The sequence below is a fragment of the Lissotriton vulgaris genome, chromosome 9 (assembly GCF_964263255.1).
Source record: "Lissotriton vulgaris chromosome 9, aLisVul1.2, whole genome shotgun sequence".
NCBI classification, from domain to species: domain Eukaryota; kingdom Metazoa; phylum Chordata; class Amphibia; order Caudata; family Salamandridae; genus Lissotriton; species Lissotriton vulgaris.
In genome coordinates, this window is record NC_141697.1 from 534,480,326 (window position 1) to 534,495,982 (window position 15,657).

The window sequence follows — 15,657 nt, forward strand, 5'->3', positions numbered from 1 at the left end:
TGACAAAGTAACCCATCTGCCAAACTCTAAAACAAGCCTTACGTCTCCTATTGGTCCTATATATGTGGCTTGATATCTTTGAACATTTTGAGGTAGCAGAATTTGCCTTTACTGGTCTCAAGTTAGTGTATTTTTGATGATGAAATGTACATTGTGTAATTAGTATCCTATAACAACTTGTAACTCTGGGTAAAGTGAGAACAGAACCTTGAGTTTCTGCATCTTTAAATCACTTAGTTGACTTAGCTTAAACATTATCACCGTAACAGGAGAGATCCAATCAAAGATGTTTCATGATGATGATGATGTGTTGCAGTTTGGTGTAAAAGTTTCTGATTTCTGGGGTATTGCTTTTCCAGAATATCTAGGTTGACAATCACTCTATAGAGATCTAGAGCTTTACAACAACTTGAATAATACATGGTTAAAATTATTTCTGAATGAAAAATTCAGTGTTGCATGCAATAGACGTACAACTTCTAGTAAATGTTTAACTGGTTATACATTTGTTTTAGTGGAGGCATACTTGGAGATCGCTGACCGCAACGTCTTGTGAGAGATCATTTGGTTCAAATTTTCTCTGAGGCACTATTCACAAGTTGGTCAGAAGGGTATAAGGTATTTCTCAGGGCCAGTAGATACAGACACCATTGGGCGAGGCATTTGATGAGTTCAGTAAATTCCTCGCTTTCTGACTTCTGAATCAGAAAGAGGGAGTTATAGATGCAATTGGTAGACGCGGCACACAATTCGTCATGTCCTAGTAATTACCAGCCATTTTTTCACAATACATTTTGGCAGATTTGACCTGTCACAATTGCAATGGAGACAATTGTGGGGGTGCAGGGTATGTGGTACTGATAATTACTATGACTGGTAAACTCTGCATTGGATGGTATCCATATACCTAGGAAACATGTTTCGCCCAGGGATCAAAGTATTATAGTTCACTTGTTTTCTGGAATGTGGTGTTTTGGCTTTGCCTCATTTTGTGTTTTTGCACAGGCACATGCAAGAGAGAGATTAATAATCTATATATAGCATTGTGATCAAGAGTTTGACAACATTCTATTCCAATTGTATATGAAGCAAAAATGCTACAATGATGTTGAATATCCCACAAATGTGTTTTAGAGAAAATATGAAGTTAACAAACTCTGTAATTAAATGATTGTGTGCCATGTTTGGATAATTACTGGCGGAACCTTCTCTCTCTGCCAATGTCTGCAATAGCACTAGAAACGTTTCAGCATATTCTTACGTTGTGACCTTATTCTGCAGAATGAATGCATTGTTTTAAAAATCTGCATTTCGTGCACTATGGCCTGATGTAGAATTTGACAGAAGAAGTACATATATGGTCAGAGTGAAAGAGAACATTACATTCATCATCCTGATAGATCACTGTAAGAAAATAGGTTATTGGGTGACTAGGGTGTAAGCCTTGGTCAAACAGCAATCATAATACTTGTCGGGGTGAGGCACAAGTCAACCCTAAATGAACCTGTGCTCAACCCTCTGGTAGCTTGGCACGGAGCAGTCAGGCTTATTTTAGAGACAATGTGTAAATTATTTGTACCACACATGAAACAGTAATAAAGTGAAGACACCACACAACAAGCATTGGCAATGCCAATAGCTCTTCATTTGCGTTCTAAATGACAATGTCTTTTACCCATGTGTTATGAAGTGGACTGGGTGTGTGTGATGTGGAGTGGAAATATGTGGGTTGGATTGGAATTGTTAGTTGTGGAATAGTGTGGCATGGGATTGAGTGATGTGGAGTGGATGTGTGGAGTGTAATTATGTGGCATGGTGTGCAGTGGAATTATGTAGATAGTATTTATGTGGTCTTCAGTGTACTGGAATTACGTGGAGTTGGATTGTGTGTCATGGAGTATAATTATATAAATGGTATTTTCTGTTGTGTAGTGGTATGTTGTGGTGTGCTGTTGAATTTTGTGGCATTCTCTGGTGTGGTTTGGATGTATGTGGTAGGTTGTGTAAATATGTTTTTGAGTTGAATTTTGTAGTTTTTGCCAAATTATGTGGTGTGGAATGGAAATACGTGGATTGGAATTGTGATGCATGGAACTCTGTGGCATTGAGTGAAATTGTGCTGATTGGAATTTCTTTGCATGATGTGTAGTATATTTTTGTGGATTGTTGCTATGTGGCAGCTGCCAGTGTCCTTGGCTGGAGTGGGAGTAGTAGAGTGCTGTAGACGGAATTTGTTAGAGTAGAGTTTCAGAGAGTGGAGCAGGGGAGTACAGTATCATAGACTTGAGTAGAGGTGAGCAGAGTTCAGTGGCAGAGAGTGTCATAGTGCAGTGCTAAAGAGTGCGGTGTCCTAGAGTTATGTGGGGTGGGGTGCAATAGGTTAGAGTGGCTTGAGGTAGTGGGATGGATTGGATTGTGGTAGAGTGGGTCGGATTGGAGTAGGTGGACTGGGTGGGGTGGATTGGATTGGAGTGGAGTGGATTGAAATTGGGTGAATTGGATTGGTTGGGGGGTAGTGGCGTGGGGAGGATTAAAGTGAGACAGATTGGATTGGGCAAATTGGATTGGGGCGATTGTTTTGGATTGGAGTGGGGCAGATTGGATAGGCAGAATGTTTTGAATTGGGGTTTGCCACTCTGGGCCTTCGCCAAACTCTAGTGTTTGTAGCACTGTCTAATTACCAAATGGCCTCTAGCTTGAGTGCCACCTGGAGCACATGCTAATTTGAAACATGTCAGCATGAGACAGGATAGGGTCTTTGGGTCGGTACTGCATGTATCTATGTCCCGATGAGCAGGAAAAATAACTCATATTTACCACACATATATAAACACCTAGCGGCTGTGAGGAAAGGCAAAGAGGAGCACTTCAAAGCATCCACTGAGAAAGGATTAATGGTTGCCTGTATTGTACTGAGCTAAAGCCAAGACTCTGAAAGCCAAAGTGTGAGCTGTATTTTTAATATATGAATATGAAAGTACAAGCTCAATGGTTGTTTTGGAAGAGAGTAGATGGGAGTGGGTACCCTTTCAATGCAAATTAATGAGATGTCCACTGCCTAACAGTATTTGAAATGCAGTAGTTTAAGGGCTGTTTGTTGGATATTTCTTTACATGCATTTGCTGCACAAAGAACTCTCTGGGCCGTTATGGGACATCCTGTACAGGGTTTTAATTTAAGGGGAGCCGGAGAGCTAATGGAGATATTGAGAAGACTATTTGAAAAGAGTACACTAGACCTGCCCTCTACTGATTGGCCAGTCTTTGGCAGGCTGAGCCAAGCTGTCTTAATGAGGTGTGAAGTGGCCTGCTATAGAGACAATGAATTTCCTGTGAGAGGAGAACTGAAACTGCAGAAGCAGAAGGTGAGTGTGGTGGGTGCAGTGGTCAAACTGGCCTTAAAGGGAGAATGGCACTTTGGGACAGCACAGGCTTACCCCCACATCCTGCACCCCCATCCACACAGGAGAACCTGTAATATGATTAGTGAGAGGGATAGAAGGGGAATGTTACGGAATCTTAGCCACGCCAGTAGGTTGGCTTAGCCTAATTTAACCTCCAAGGAGATAGTTTCTCCATTTTTGTTTTTTGGAAGAATGGTGCTTTCTAGCAAGAACATGCCACACTTTGGAGGAAGCAGTCAAACACCTGGGTGGCACCCAGCATCCCATTGGTCAGAGATGCGCCCCCTGCTTGACGCCCAGGAACACTGCTTGAATATGGAAGAGCAGAATTCCATCTAATTCATTTAGATCTACTGCCTGAATCTTCAAGGCGAAGAAGGACTGCCCTGCTGGAGACCTGATCTGCACCCCAAAGGTCTGCACTGTGAAGGAATGTCCAATCTGCTCATTCTAGTACTGCAGCCCTAAGAAATTTGCCTTGCTTCAAGAAGGATGAAGGAGTGGACTCCTTGCAAGCTAGAGGTTAACAGAGCCCACCTGCATCATCTCCACCAAGATGTCCACATCCTGGAGTGTGTCGAGTGGACCTTTAAGGATTTGGCCAGGTGCATTGTGGGAATTGTAGTCCCAACATCTAAAGGACCATCTCAGAGATTCTAGACCCTTGGATTGGTGTTGTGAAATCTTTGAACGCTCATGGAGATCTTCTGGAAGAAGATCCAGAAGTTTGGCGAAGTTTCGGAACATTTTGGTAAAAAGCTCCATAAGGTGACCGACTCCAGATCGAGAGTCAAACAGCGACCTCGCACTGTGACCTGGCCTGGATTTCATGTTTGTCCTGCTGAAAGCTCCGGAGCTCCAGTCTGACAGGATTTCACTGATGCCTCGCAGAAATTCAAGCTGACGATATTGACACCAATCCGGCCTGAAATGGAGACCCACTCGACGTGGAGAGAAAAAGCTCCCGAAAAATGACTAAGCGCAAAGGTAAAATTTTGACCAAGGCCTCCCACTTAGTGTATCCAACTAAGGGTCCATTGTGGGTGGCCTCACACTTTGACTTTGTCCCGGTAAGCACAACCGGATATCCCAATTTGGCACTATTGGTTTTTAAGCACTAGAAAGTGTTTATTTAAAAAAAATGTCTATCTTCAATTCCCTACATTGGATTTTTGTAAATTTGGTGTCTATTTTTTCATAAACTTATAACACATTTTTCAGTGGCAGCTCCTCCGCAATTGAGGAGGAGTGTCGCCTCACTGACTGGCTCAGAGGCAGCAAATGTCAAATAAAACGATGTTCTTGCATAATTTTGCTTTACATTTGCCAGTTCTTAGCCAGCGCTGTTGGGAGGGGCGGGCCAAGGCGTGGGAGGAGGTAGGAGGAGTGCTACGTGCACTCCACTCCCTAAGTGCTCATGTGTGTTTGGCCGGCAGTCTCAGGCCAACCAAAATACACATGGGCACTTAGGTTTTCTCCAGCCCAGCTGCATTGAGCAGCCGGGCTGGAGAAATCCCACAGAGTCTCTGGTTTGGGCAAGGTGGCGGGCTCTTTTGACCAAGCAGGAAGAGGAGAGGCAGCACGACGAGACATGACATTGGAAGCAGCCGGCAGCAAAAGGTAAGATTTTCCTTTCTTTAATAATGTATTTCTACCCCCAGCGCAATGTCTCCCACGCGACCCACCCACCTCACCACCCTCTGTTTATAGCAGCCGCTGCTGATATTTTTATGAAATGGTTTTGGATTTTTATTGTGTTTTGTGTCTTACGTATTTAATGCTTTGGTGTTTTATACACCTGTCTCCTAAGGCAAACCTACCTGCTCGCTGCCAGCTACCAAGGGTTGAGCAAAAGAATAATTTTTGAGACCCTAACTGAACCTTTTACTGTGTTTGTGACCTTGTTACTAGTGGTACGCCACTACTTATCACTGCTAATAAACCACTTCCCACCATTTGGTATTTAACGGTGACGATACTTACTTGTGTTTAAATTACACCATACAGTAAATTAAGTTAAGATCTTTAAGAATCATCTAAATTGACTTAGAATGAAAATTTACATTTTTGGAATTTTTGAACTTTGGATTAAACTGATGGTAAATCCATATTTTTGATTTTTCAAATTTGTTCTTTTTCTGAAAAGTAGAGATACTATGGACCTCAATCTGGCTAATCAAAAAAAATTCACAGTGGCTGAGTTTATGGTCCAGTGTAAGGCTATGGGGCTACCTGCTGCTAATAGCTTTAGGAAGGCAGAGTTGGTTAGGTCCCTTAAGGCCTGGATACAGACAGCTCCAGAGAATGAAAGGGAGGGTGACCCCTCCAACGACCTGCTAGAGCAGGAAGAGGATGGCAACCTTTTTATTTCTACTAGCACCAGGTTCCTGTTTCCGGCAGTTAGAGGAAGGACAGGCTCCCTGCTCACGGCCCACAGATACCCATCAGAGAAAGGGAGCTTGATGCCCAGTTAGCTTCCATAGCTCACGAAGAGTAGAAGTTAGAACGAGCTAGAGAGAAGTGGGAAGTGGAGAGAGGAAGAAAACATGGTGGCAGCAACAATGACAAAGGACATACAGAGACGACCAGGAGTGGTGGGTTTACACCCAAGCTTCCCAAGGGAATAGTTCCAATGTACACTGAGGGGAGTGACATTGATAAATAGCTGACTGCATTTGAATGGGCACTCGAGAGGGGTCCAAGCCAAGTATTGGGGTTCACTCTTGTGGTAACTGATCCCAGTAGCTGGGAGGGAAAGGCTCCTGACCCTGGAGGGGGATGAGGCAAAATCTTACTCCCACATGGACATGTTTAGTCAAGAATTTGGTCTGACTGCAGAGCAGTACAGGGTGAAGTTCGGGGACACCCAGAAAGTTAGCAGACAGTCCTGGGTGGAATTTGTTGACATCCAAGTGAAGGCACAAGGGGACTGGATAGAAGGTAAGAAAGTGAGTACTTATGAAGGGTTGTATAATTTAATTCTTAAAGAACACATCCTGACACACTGTGTACAAGAGAAGTTATGCCAGTACCTGGTGGGCTCTAAGCTGTCTAGTCCCAGGGAACTAGGAGAGACAGCAATCAGCACCGGGAAGACTCCAAGAAGAGTGGGTTAGGCCCACATAACCCGAGGAGGGAGGTGGTAAGCCCACCACGGTGCGGCACTCTGGACCCCAGAACACTAAACTGGATGAGAGGAAATCCCATCCCAAATCTGAAAAGCCGAGGCAGGAGAATTCAAGGCTGAAAAAGTACTTGAACAACAGGGTGTGCTTTGACTGTCAGCAGTCAGGCCACTTCAGGGGTGACCCTTCCTGTTCCAAGAAAGTGGTTAGCACTGGGCTGTCCAGTGTAGCCATAGAGAAGGGCTCCTCAAATCAGGAGGTCCTCTTAGCATTTTGTTGGGAGACAGGTCCAGATGGTAAGCTGGTGAACCTTGAGGGTTTCAGTAGGAACTTCCACTCCATTCAGGTGAATGGGATCCCTGCCCTTGGCCTGTGAGACACATGTGGCAGTCAAACTATAGTGAGTGACCCCTTGAATGGGAGCTTATCCTTAGCTGGTATAAGTTGGAAGTCAGAGGTAGTCAGTGCAGACCTCCCCTTAGTTTGTCTCCTGGGCAATGACCTTCCAGAGGTTGGTCGGATCCCACGTGGAGTGGTCGTTCAGTGCCATTTCCTACTGTTAGGAAACTGGAGTCCCAAAAGAAAGGGAAAAAGAATAGGAAAGGTAAGCCACTCTTAAAGAGAGTTTCAGTGGGTAATGGATCTTTTGTTCCAGTGAGGGAGAAATCCAAGGTTGTCACTGGTGAGGCCTAACCTGACTGCAAGGAAGTTCTGAGAAGTCAGGCAGCTGTCAAACAGATGGGTGCCAGTGGCGTAACACATGCCCCTGCAGCCCCCAAGCTCTGAGGGGCCCCCTCAGCACGGTACATGCCCCTGCAGCCCCCAAGCTCAGAGGGGCCCCCTCTGCACGGTACTCTGGTTGGAGATCTCCTGATTGAGTCCGGAGGGGGCCTCTGCTTGTGCCTTGAAGGAGGGGCCCTCAAATGTTGTTACGCCGGTGATGGGTGCCACGCCTGCACTGACAGAAGGGAGAGTGGAAGGAGGATGTCTGCCACGGGAAGTGGTAGCCCCCACTCTAAACAGCAAGATAGGTTCCAGGAACCCATAGTTGCCCCTAAAGCAGCTCTGCCTTCTGTCAGGGGAGAGCTTAGGGTATGGTTATTGTTTCTGACAGGTGTCAGTAGCCTCTGCTGGGTGCTGGGTTTCATGGCAGCACTGTACGTGACATAGGAGGCAGACCCCATGGCCAAAAGTAAGTAAGGCCCCCTGACCCTGTTGTTTATGATGGGATTGCTCACGTGTTGGGCAACCTATGTGGGTAAGCTAGGTGTCACCCTAGCACAGTTAGGGATAGAGGAGGTGGGCACCTCACTACCCAAGCTAAAAAGGGAGGAAGAAAATTAAACAGCAGTGATGAAGCTTCAGCTTAAAATGGGTCCTGCTACTATAGAGATGGTTTAATCTTCCGGATGAAGTGACCTTGGGAAGAGGACGTAAGGCAGACTCGGTCCTGCAATTGTACAACCTGATTTCTGTTCTTCCTTCCTTGCCTGACAGACCAGGGAAACTCTTCCATAGTTGGGCTGAGTCTCATAGGCTGGTTTCTGGGAGGGGGTTGTGTGAGAAATCAGTACCTGTTTACAGCGTTCCCTACTTTTTGCCACCATTTTGACTACTAGTTGCTGGTTTTCTGACTCTGAGTGTGCCCTCGGCTCTGCTAACCTGACCCAGGGCCAGTGCTCTAATTAAGCATACATGGCAATTAGGTACAATTACAATTGATACTGACAGACCCCTGTAAGTCCATAGTCTCTAATGAGGCAAGGCGGGATTCAAACTGCCTATCATTTTCTAGTACCTAATAGGGAAGGGAGGTTTAGAGGCCCAGTAGATTTCCTGCACCAGAGTGTGCGCTGCTGTGTTGTTGCCTGCTGTATTTTAATGGAACAATTCTGTTTATTAAAGCCAATTCATGACAAAACACAGCTATTCGCCTACAACCAAAGGACGACAGCGGTCTGTAAAATATATAGTGTCGTTATAACAACTTTTCTACCTACAATCCTGGGGCCAGAAGCATTGATCAGGCAGTTTAATTAGACAAAAAATAACCTGTCAAACACCCATCATCCCCAATTGTCCTTAAGTACAATAGCTATATGGTAAATACTGAATAGTACTGGCATCACAATATGCTATAGTATGGAAGGGAGGATGGTAGGATCTGGAATGGTGCCTAGCTGTCTGTGGGGTCTCAGTGGGAATCAAGTAGATTAGCCCCATATAGGCCAGGAATGTTAGGTCTCGAAATTCAGAGGAAAAAATGTGAATGAAGGGTGCCCACAGGTCAGCAAAAGAGGTGCGGTTCCGATCCACCTTCAGGGATAGTGTCTCCATCCCCAGGCAAAACCAGAGCTTGTGTAACCAGGAGGTGTGGTCAGGAGGAGTCCTATCAGTGACCCAAAGTGCTAGAATCACCTGGTGGGCCACCCCCAAGGCTAGGACCATCTGCGTCCCTCGGTTAGAGCATAGCTGATAAGTCAAGGGATTTGGAAGTCCAAGGGTAGTGTAGGCTGGGAACCTCAGGATTGAAGTGTTAAAGGCAGAGTAGATGTTTTTCAGTATTTTATTCCAGTAGGTGGTGAGTTTTGGACAGTGCCATAGAAGGTAGAGTAGAGACCAAGTGTCCCAGCACTCCTGCCAGCACTCTTTCAGGCACCCTGCATTCATTTTGTGAAGTCTTGTTGGGGTCAGATACCAATAAGAGACAATTTTATAAGCAGTCTCAATGCTAGCCAAGTTATATGCAGTGTGATGTACTCTGTAAAACAAATCCTCACACTCCTTGGGAGTAAGGGCTCCCCCAAGCTCTGCATATCTTCTCGACTGCCCTTTGTATTTAGTCAGGGAAGACACCTTGCCCAATATGGCTTGTAGTTCATTTATGAGGCACTTGTTGTCACTTTAAGTACTGTCCACTGTTCAAAGGGGGTCAGAGGTCGCCCTGCTTATTGTACGGTCCTGTCACATAGTGTCATAGTTGTAAATAGTGTATGCGGTCGGAGTCTGTTAAGGAATAATCAGCCTTGAGCAGGTCAAAGGGAACAAGCCCTAGACTGTCGAAAAGGCAACCCACTTGCTTACGACCCCCCTCTTGTCCTTGCCAGAACAGTTCTGGTTCAATCCCTGGGACGAAATCTGGTTTGGGCAGAATCAGGGTCATGGTGAAAGGTAAAGTTGTGAGGCCTGGCTGGAGTGCTACAGTGTCCCACACTTTGAGCATGTAGCTAGTCACCGGGGAGGACTAGAGACCCCAGGCTCTATGTTTACAGGTAAGCCAGACGTCCTTTCAAATGTTGGAACCAGCAACTGGTTAATCTATAAAGAACCAATGTTTTTCAGAGAGCGGGTGGTTCTATTCTACTAAAAATCTAAGTTGGGTGGCTTGGTAGTAGCGGAGTATCATAGGAACGGCAGGCGCACCATCCTGCTTTGAGTGATGGAGTAACTGGTTATGAAGGTAGGGTTTCTTGCTGCCCACCGGAATGTGTTGAGTTAAATTGGAGGGAATGAAAGGCGATGCATGGAGGGGTCAGAGGTAAGGTCTGGAACAGATAAAAAATTCGGAGTAGGTGGGTAATTTTGACTGCCGCTATTCTACCTTTTAAAGAAAGTCAGAGACGGCTCCATCTAGACAGATATCTGTGAATTGAGAAGTAAGGGTGGTGTAGTTGGCAGCCAATGTTTTAGGGAGAGTCCGGGCAAGCTTAGCACCCAGATAGGGTTTGAAACACATCGCCCACTCAAAGGGAAACATAGAGTGTAAAATATTTTCGTGAGGGGAAGAAACTAAGAGGTTAAAAATCTGTGAGTTCTGCACATTTACTTTAAATCCCAAAACCTCCCCAAAGCGCTGGTGCTCTGAGAATAGTGCGGGAAGCGAGGACATCGGATCAGTGATTGATCAGATGACATTATTATCATAGAGGCTGATGAGATCACGATCACCCCTAAAGGAACCCCAACAACAACCAGATTATCTCTCAGTTATTGTGCTAGAGGCTCCAAGTATAACGCAAAAAAGAGAAGACAAGAGACACCCTTGACTGGAGCCCCATTGTTTAAGGAATGAAGGGCACAATAGACCATTTACCATCACTGAAGCTATGGGGGTGCTATAAACGCTTCCGACCCATCTACAAAACTTGTTGCCAATACCAAATTTCCACAGCAACTCAAAGACGTAGGGCCCATGCACACAATGAAACTCCTTTTTGTCATTAAAGGAGTGAAGCAGTGCCTCTTTCCGTGACCTATGAATTTGTCAAGGAGGTGCAGAAGGCATTTGGTATTATTACTGCACTAATGTGCAGGTTTAAATGACACCTGGTCTGGTTCAATCAGGCCTGGCATTAATGGGATCAAGCGGTGGAGTAAGATACTGGTGAATAATTTTGCGTCTATATTTAAGAGAGAGAGACCCACAGAGGGCCGGATTTTTGCCTGGTTTCAGAATTACCGAAATAGCGACCTCCAACATAGAGCCAGTAAGGGAGCCCGAGACAGCAAAGGAATTATAGTGATGGGCAAGCAAGGTGGTGAGATCCCGGCAGAAATCCTTGTAAATTTGTGTACTAAAGCCATGGGGCCCTGGCGACTTCATTGGTTTTAAACAAGTGATAGCCGAGATCACCTCTTCTATTCATATGGGCCATTTCAGAGCCTCAGCCTCTTTATCTGGATTGGGACTGAGGGTGACATTGTGGAGGTAACCCAAGGGATCTCCAATGGAGCCATCAGAGATCGAGTATAGGCCAGTGCTATCTCTGTGTCGGTTGACAGACCTCTGTAGATGGTCTGGTACGTATGGTCTTCACAGATCCAGAATGGATTTTGCTGTGTAGGCGGTGTGCCAACATATGCCCGCAACTGTTGCCCCCAAGGTAAAATTCATGTTTAAGGTGCACAATAGCGTACTCCGCCCTGTCGAGATGTAAACGTTTGAGAAAATGCTGTGCTTTTATTCAAGTTCCCTCCATACTCTAGGGGCCCTAGTCCGCTTTAGAGATAGCCTCGAGTTCTGAGACAGATCTCTCTAAACTCCGTCATTTACCTTGGCAAATACATTCCTCTTTCATGAAGACAGCTATAAGTTCACCCCGCACTACTAGCTTCAGAGTTTCCAAAATAGAGGCCATTGAAATCTCCGCATTATCGTTGGTTTGGGGTAGTCTCCAATCACTTTCCCTAGGGAATTGACCATGGCTGGTGACTGAAGCAAGGAGTTTCTAAGGCGCACAACGTCCTAGGTTGAGATACTTTTATTCTGAGAGATAAGGAGAAAAGGGCATGGTCGGAGAGCAATTGGGGAGCAATGTCCACTTCTGATGTAAGAGCTAGCAGGGTCGCAAGAAAGCTGTCAATACGTGCATACGTTTTATGGGCAGCCAAAAAAAATGTGCAGTGTCTAGTAGAGGGGTGCATTAGTCGCAAATGTCTTGCAGTCCACAATCTGTGAGCCATCGTAACCATGCAGCAGAGAAGGCCCCAGTTTAGTTGGAGCGTTGCCCTGAGCGATAAATAATAGTGTTGATTACCAAGTTCATGTACCCCCTATCAAGATAGTGGCATCAAGAGATGGAGCACAGGTGCCAAGGAGGTAGTAATAAAAGATTCTTGGTGCTCGTAAGATGTGTAAATACTTACCAGGGTGAAGTGAAATGTGCCCAATCTCAGCGGGACTACCAGGAGGCAGGGTCGGACTGGCCATAGCGGACACCGAGCAATCCCCCGGTGCGCCGCACGGGTGGGGGCCGGTTTTGGGCCCCTGAGGCCGTTTTTGTTACAGGGCCGGCAAAGAGCTCGGCGGCACCCACAACCCCCCCGAGTGGGGAGGGGGGGCCGGCCGAGCACTTTGCCAGGGCCGGTTGTGGTTCTCAGTCCGGCCCTGCCAAGAGGTGTCTCTTGACCTCCACTATTGTGGATAGTATTTCCCCTTTGAAAATGGCCACTCCTCATTTTTTTGTGGGTCATGAGGAACAAAGTTGGTGCTGGAACCAGTAGGACTGAATTCTGGGTACATCCTTAGAAACTAGATGAGTGCCCTACAGAAGGCATATGTCACTTGCTGATTGCTCCAGGAGTGTCAGGACTGCGGACCGTTAATTGAAAATATCAAGGTCTCTTACATTGAAGCTAGTAAACTTAGGTTCCTAGAAAACCGGGCTGGAAGGCAGAGTGCCCTCTAGACTGTCAGGGCACAGAGCTATGAAACCTCCCCACCTGAAGTAAACCCCAAGAAGGCATATTGAACAGCCAAGGATTGCCCAGATCCGGAGAAGGAGTAACACTCCCCAAAAAACAACCCCTACAAATGAATCAGAAAAATATGTAACCAGTAACCATAGATGTCCATCAGTGAAGGGAGCAAGTAGTGCAGTGCGGACCGGGTGGTCAGGGCCATAATAAATTGAATTACCAAATAGTGGAATGTCCCAATGAGGAAGGATCCACAAGACTGGCACATGTCACCAGGCTTCCCCCGTCCTACCATCCTTCGCTCCCCCTTGCCATGGTAAGAATCATTGTAACCAAAGTCTCCTCGGCCTCAAGGTGTGCTTGTCTTTTCAGCATCGCCAGTTAGCATCTTCAGTACCGACTTCCTTTCCAGCGCCATAGTTTCTTGATTAGGCCACCGTCTACCGGGCACATTTTTGGACCATTGCCAGTGTGGGTGCCTGCGCGACGCTCGACTCTGTGAGATGGTTTGTTGTCCCTCCGCAGGACGGTCATCTGGTTTGGTAAACCTTGGTCTCATACCGGAAGATGATCTGGAAGGGGTGGGCCCAGGAGTATGAAATACAGGATTCCCTCAGGTGAAGGTAAATATGGATCTATGACAGAATTTCGACCTACACAAATATCGGCGTAATTATATCGATAGCAAAAACATCGACGCCCTATGTACAACATGGTAAGTACCAAAATATCGAAAAAATAATATCGATGTTAAAAATATCGTTGTCAAATATATCGATTTTTTTGGGATTTAAAATAACATAAAAAAATACTGTTAATAATACTTATTAATTACTTAAACATATTTAAATATATATAATAATGGTAAAAAAAATAATAATACATATTTAATAAAAAAAATATTTAAAAATCATATATAATATATACTTACTTAACAATAATTACTATTCCCACTCCAGTGGGTGCAACAGTAGGGAAAACTGACCCTGAACCCTAAAAATACCCCTTTACCCAAAAACCTAAAACTGACCCTGAACCCTAAAAATACCCCTTTACCCAAAAACTGAAAACTGACCCTGATTCCAAAAAATACCCCTTTACCCAAAAACTAAAAACTGACCCTGAACCCTAAAAATACCCCTTTACCCAAAAACTGAAAACTGACCCTGAACCCTAAAAATACCCCTTTACCCAAAAACTGAAAACTGACCCTGAATCCTAAAAATACCCCTTTACCCCAAAAACCAAAACTGACCCAGCACCCTAAAAATACCCCTTTACCCAAAAACCCAAAACTGACCCTGAACCCTAAAAATACTCCTTTACCCAAAATTAATTAATATTACAATTAAATTACTTCCCACCCTATTCCCCTATAAACCCACAACCCGCTCCAGTAGTAAAACGTATAATTTAGTTAAAAATATACATAAATTATCAATTAATTATTCAATTAATCAATTAAAATAATTCATTGCCAAATAATATTTAATAGCAAAATAAATTAATCATTAAAAAATAATTATTTAATTACAAATAAATTACTTCCCACCCTATTCCCCTATAAACCCACAACCCGCTCCAGTAGTAAAACATATAATTTACTTAAGAATATACATAAATTATCAATTAATTAATCAATTAATCAATTAAAATAATTCATTGCCAATTAATATTTAATTGCAAAATAAATTAATCATTAAAAAATAATTATTTAATTACAAATAAATTACTTCCCACCCTATTCCCCTATAAACCCACAACCCGCTCCAGTAGTAAAACATATAATTTACTTAAAAATATACATAAATTATCAATTAATTATTCAATTAATCAATTAAAATAGTTAATTGCCAATTAATATGTAATTGCAAAATAAATTAATCATTAAAAATTATTATTTAATTACAAATAAATTACTTCCCACCCTATTCCCCTAAAAACCCACAACCCGCTCTAGTAGTAAAACATATTATTTACTTTTATATATTTTTTATTTATAAAAACATATTAAACACATATTATAACAATTAATTTAAATACTTAACTAAAATTTCTAACACATATTAGTAAATCGAAATTACTTACATCGATATATATGCTATCGATATAAGTAATTTCGATATTACTTACCTTAGGGTCGATATTCTGGCCATCGATATTCTGGACATCGATATTCTGTCCCATCGATATTAGCAACTCGATATAAGTGTAAGTCGAAATTAAAAATTCGATATTTTGACTGTGTACCGGTAAATATACAGAAGTCTCAGCGCTTTTTCAGAGTAATGGACGCTAAGTCTTGATATAACACAGGCGTGTGTCCCCTAAACTGGAACTTTGCGCAGTATACTCTCCTTCAATTGAAAATCATGGACACACACCATAATGTCCTCAGAAGAGGCCTTCTTCGGTCTCGGTGCTCCTGATGGAGCAGATTTCATCTGCAGTCAGGCATTGTTTTATTTTTGTGCTTCAGACAGACTGCATTTAAATTGCCACACACATTTTGGTGCAAGTTAAAACCAAAGGCACATGAAAAATATAAAAGTGACACCTAGTCTTTCTGAAATGCTTGTGCTGAATTAACATGTGTTTTTACAGTATAAAGAAAAAGTGGCCTTTTTAGCTTTAAAGATGAATAAAATGTGTTTCTCTCCTTCCTAGCTCATCTATTGCAATCTGAATTCACTATTTTCTGTTTTAAAAGACTTTAGCTTGGTACATATTTAATAAACGTGTTTAGTTTAAAACACCTCTTTTTATAATGTGTGAAAATAATGCACCAATCACTATACATGGTGCTAAAATGCTTTGTACATGAAAAGGTATCTAAAACATTGATAACATGTTTCTGTGTGTGTTACATTAACTGTATGTGCTTTTAAATTTTACACTAAAGCATAACATGCTTTATTATACATTGCACAT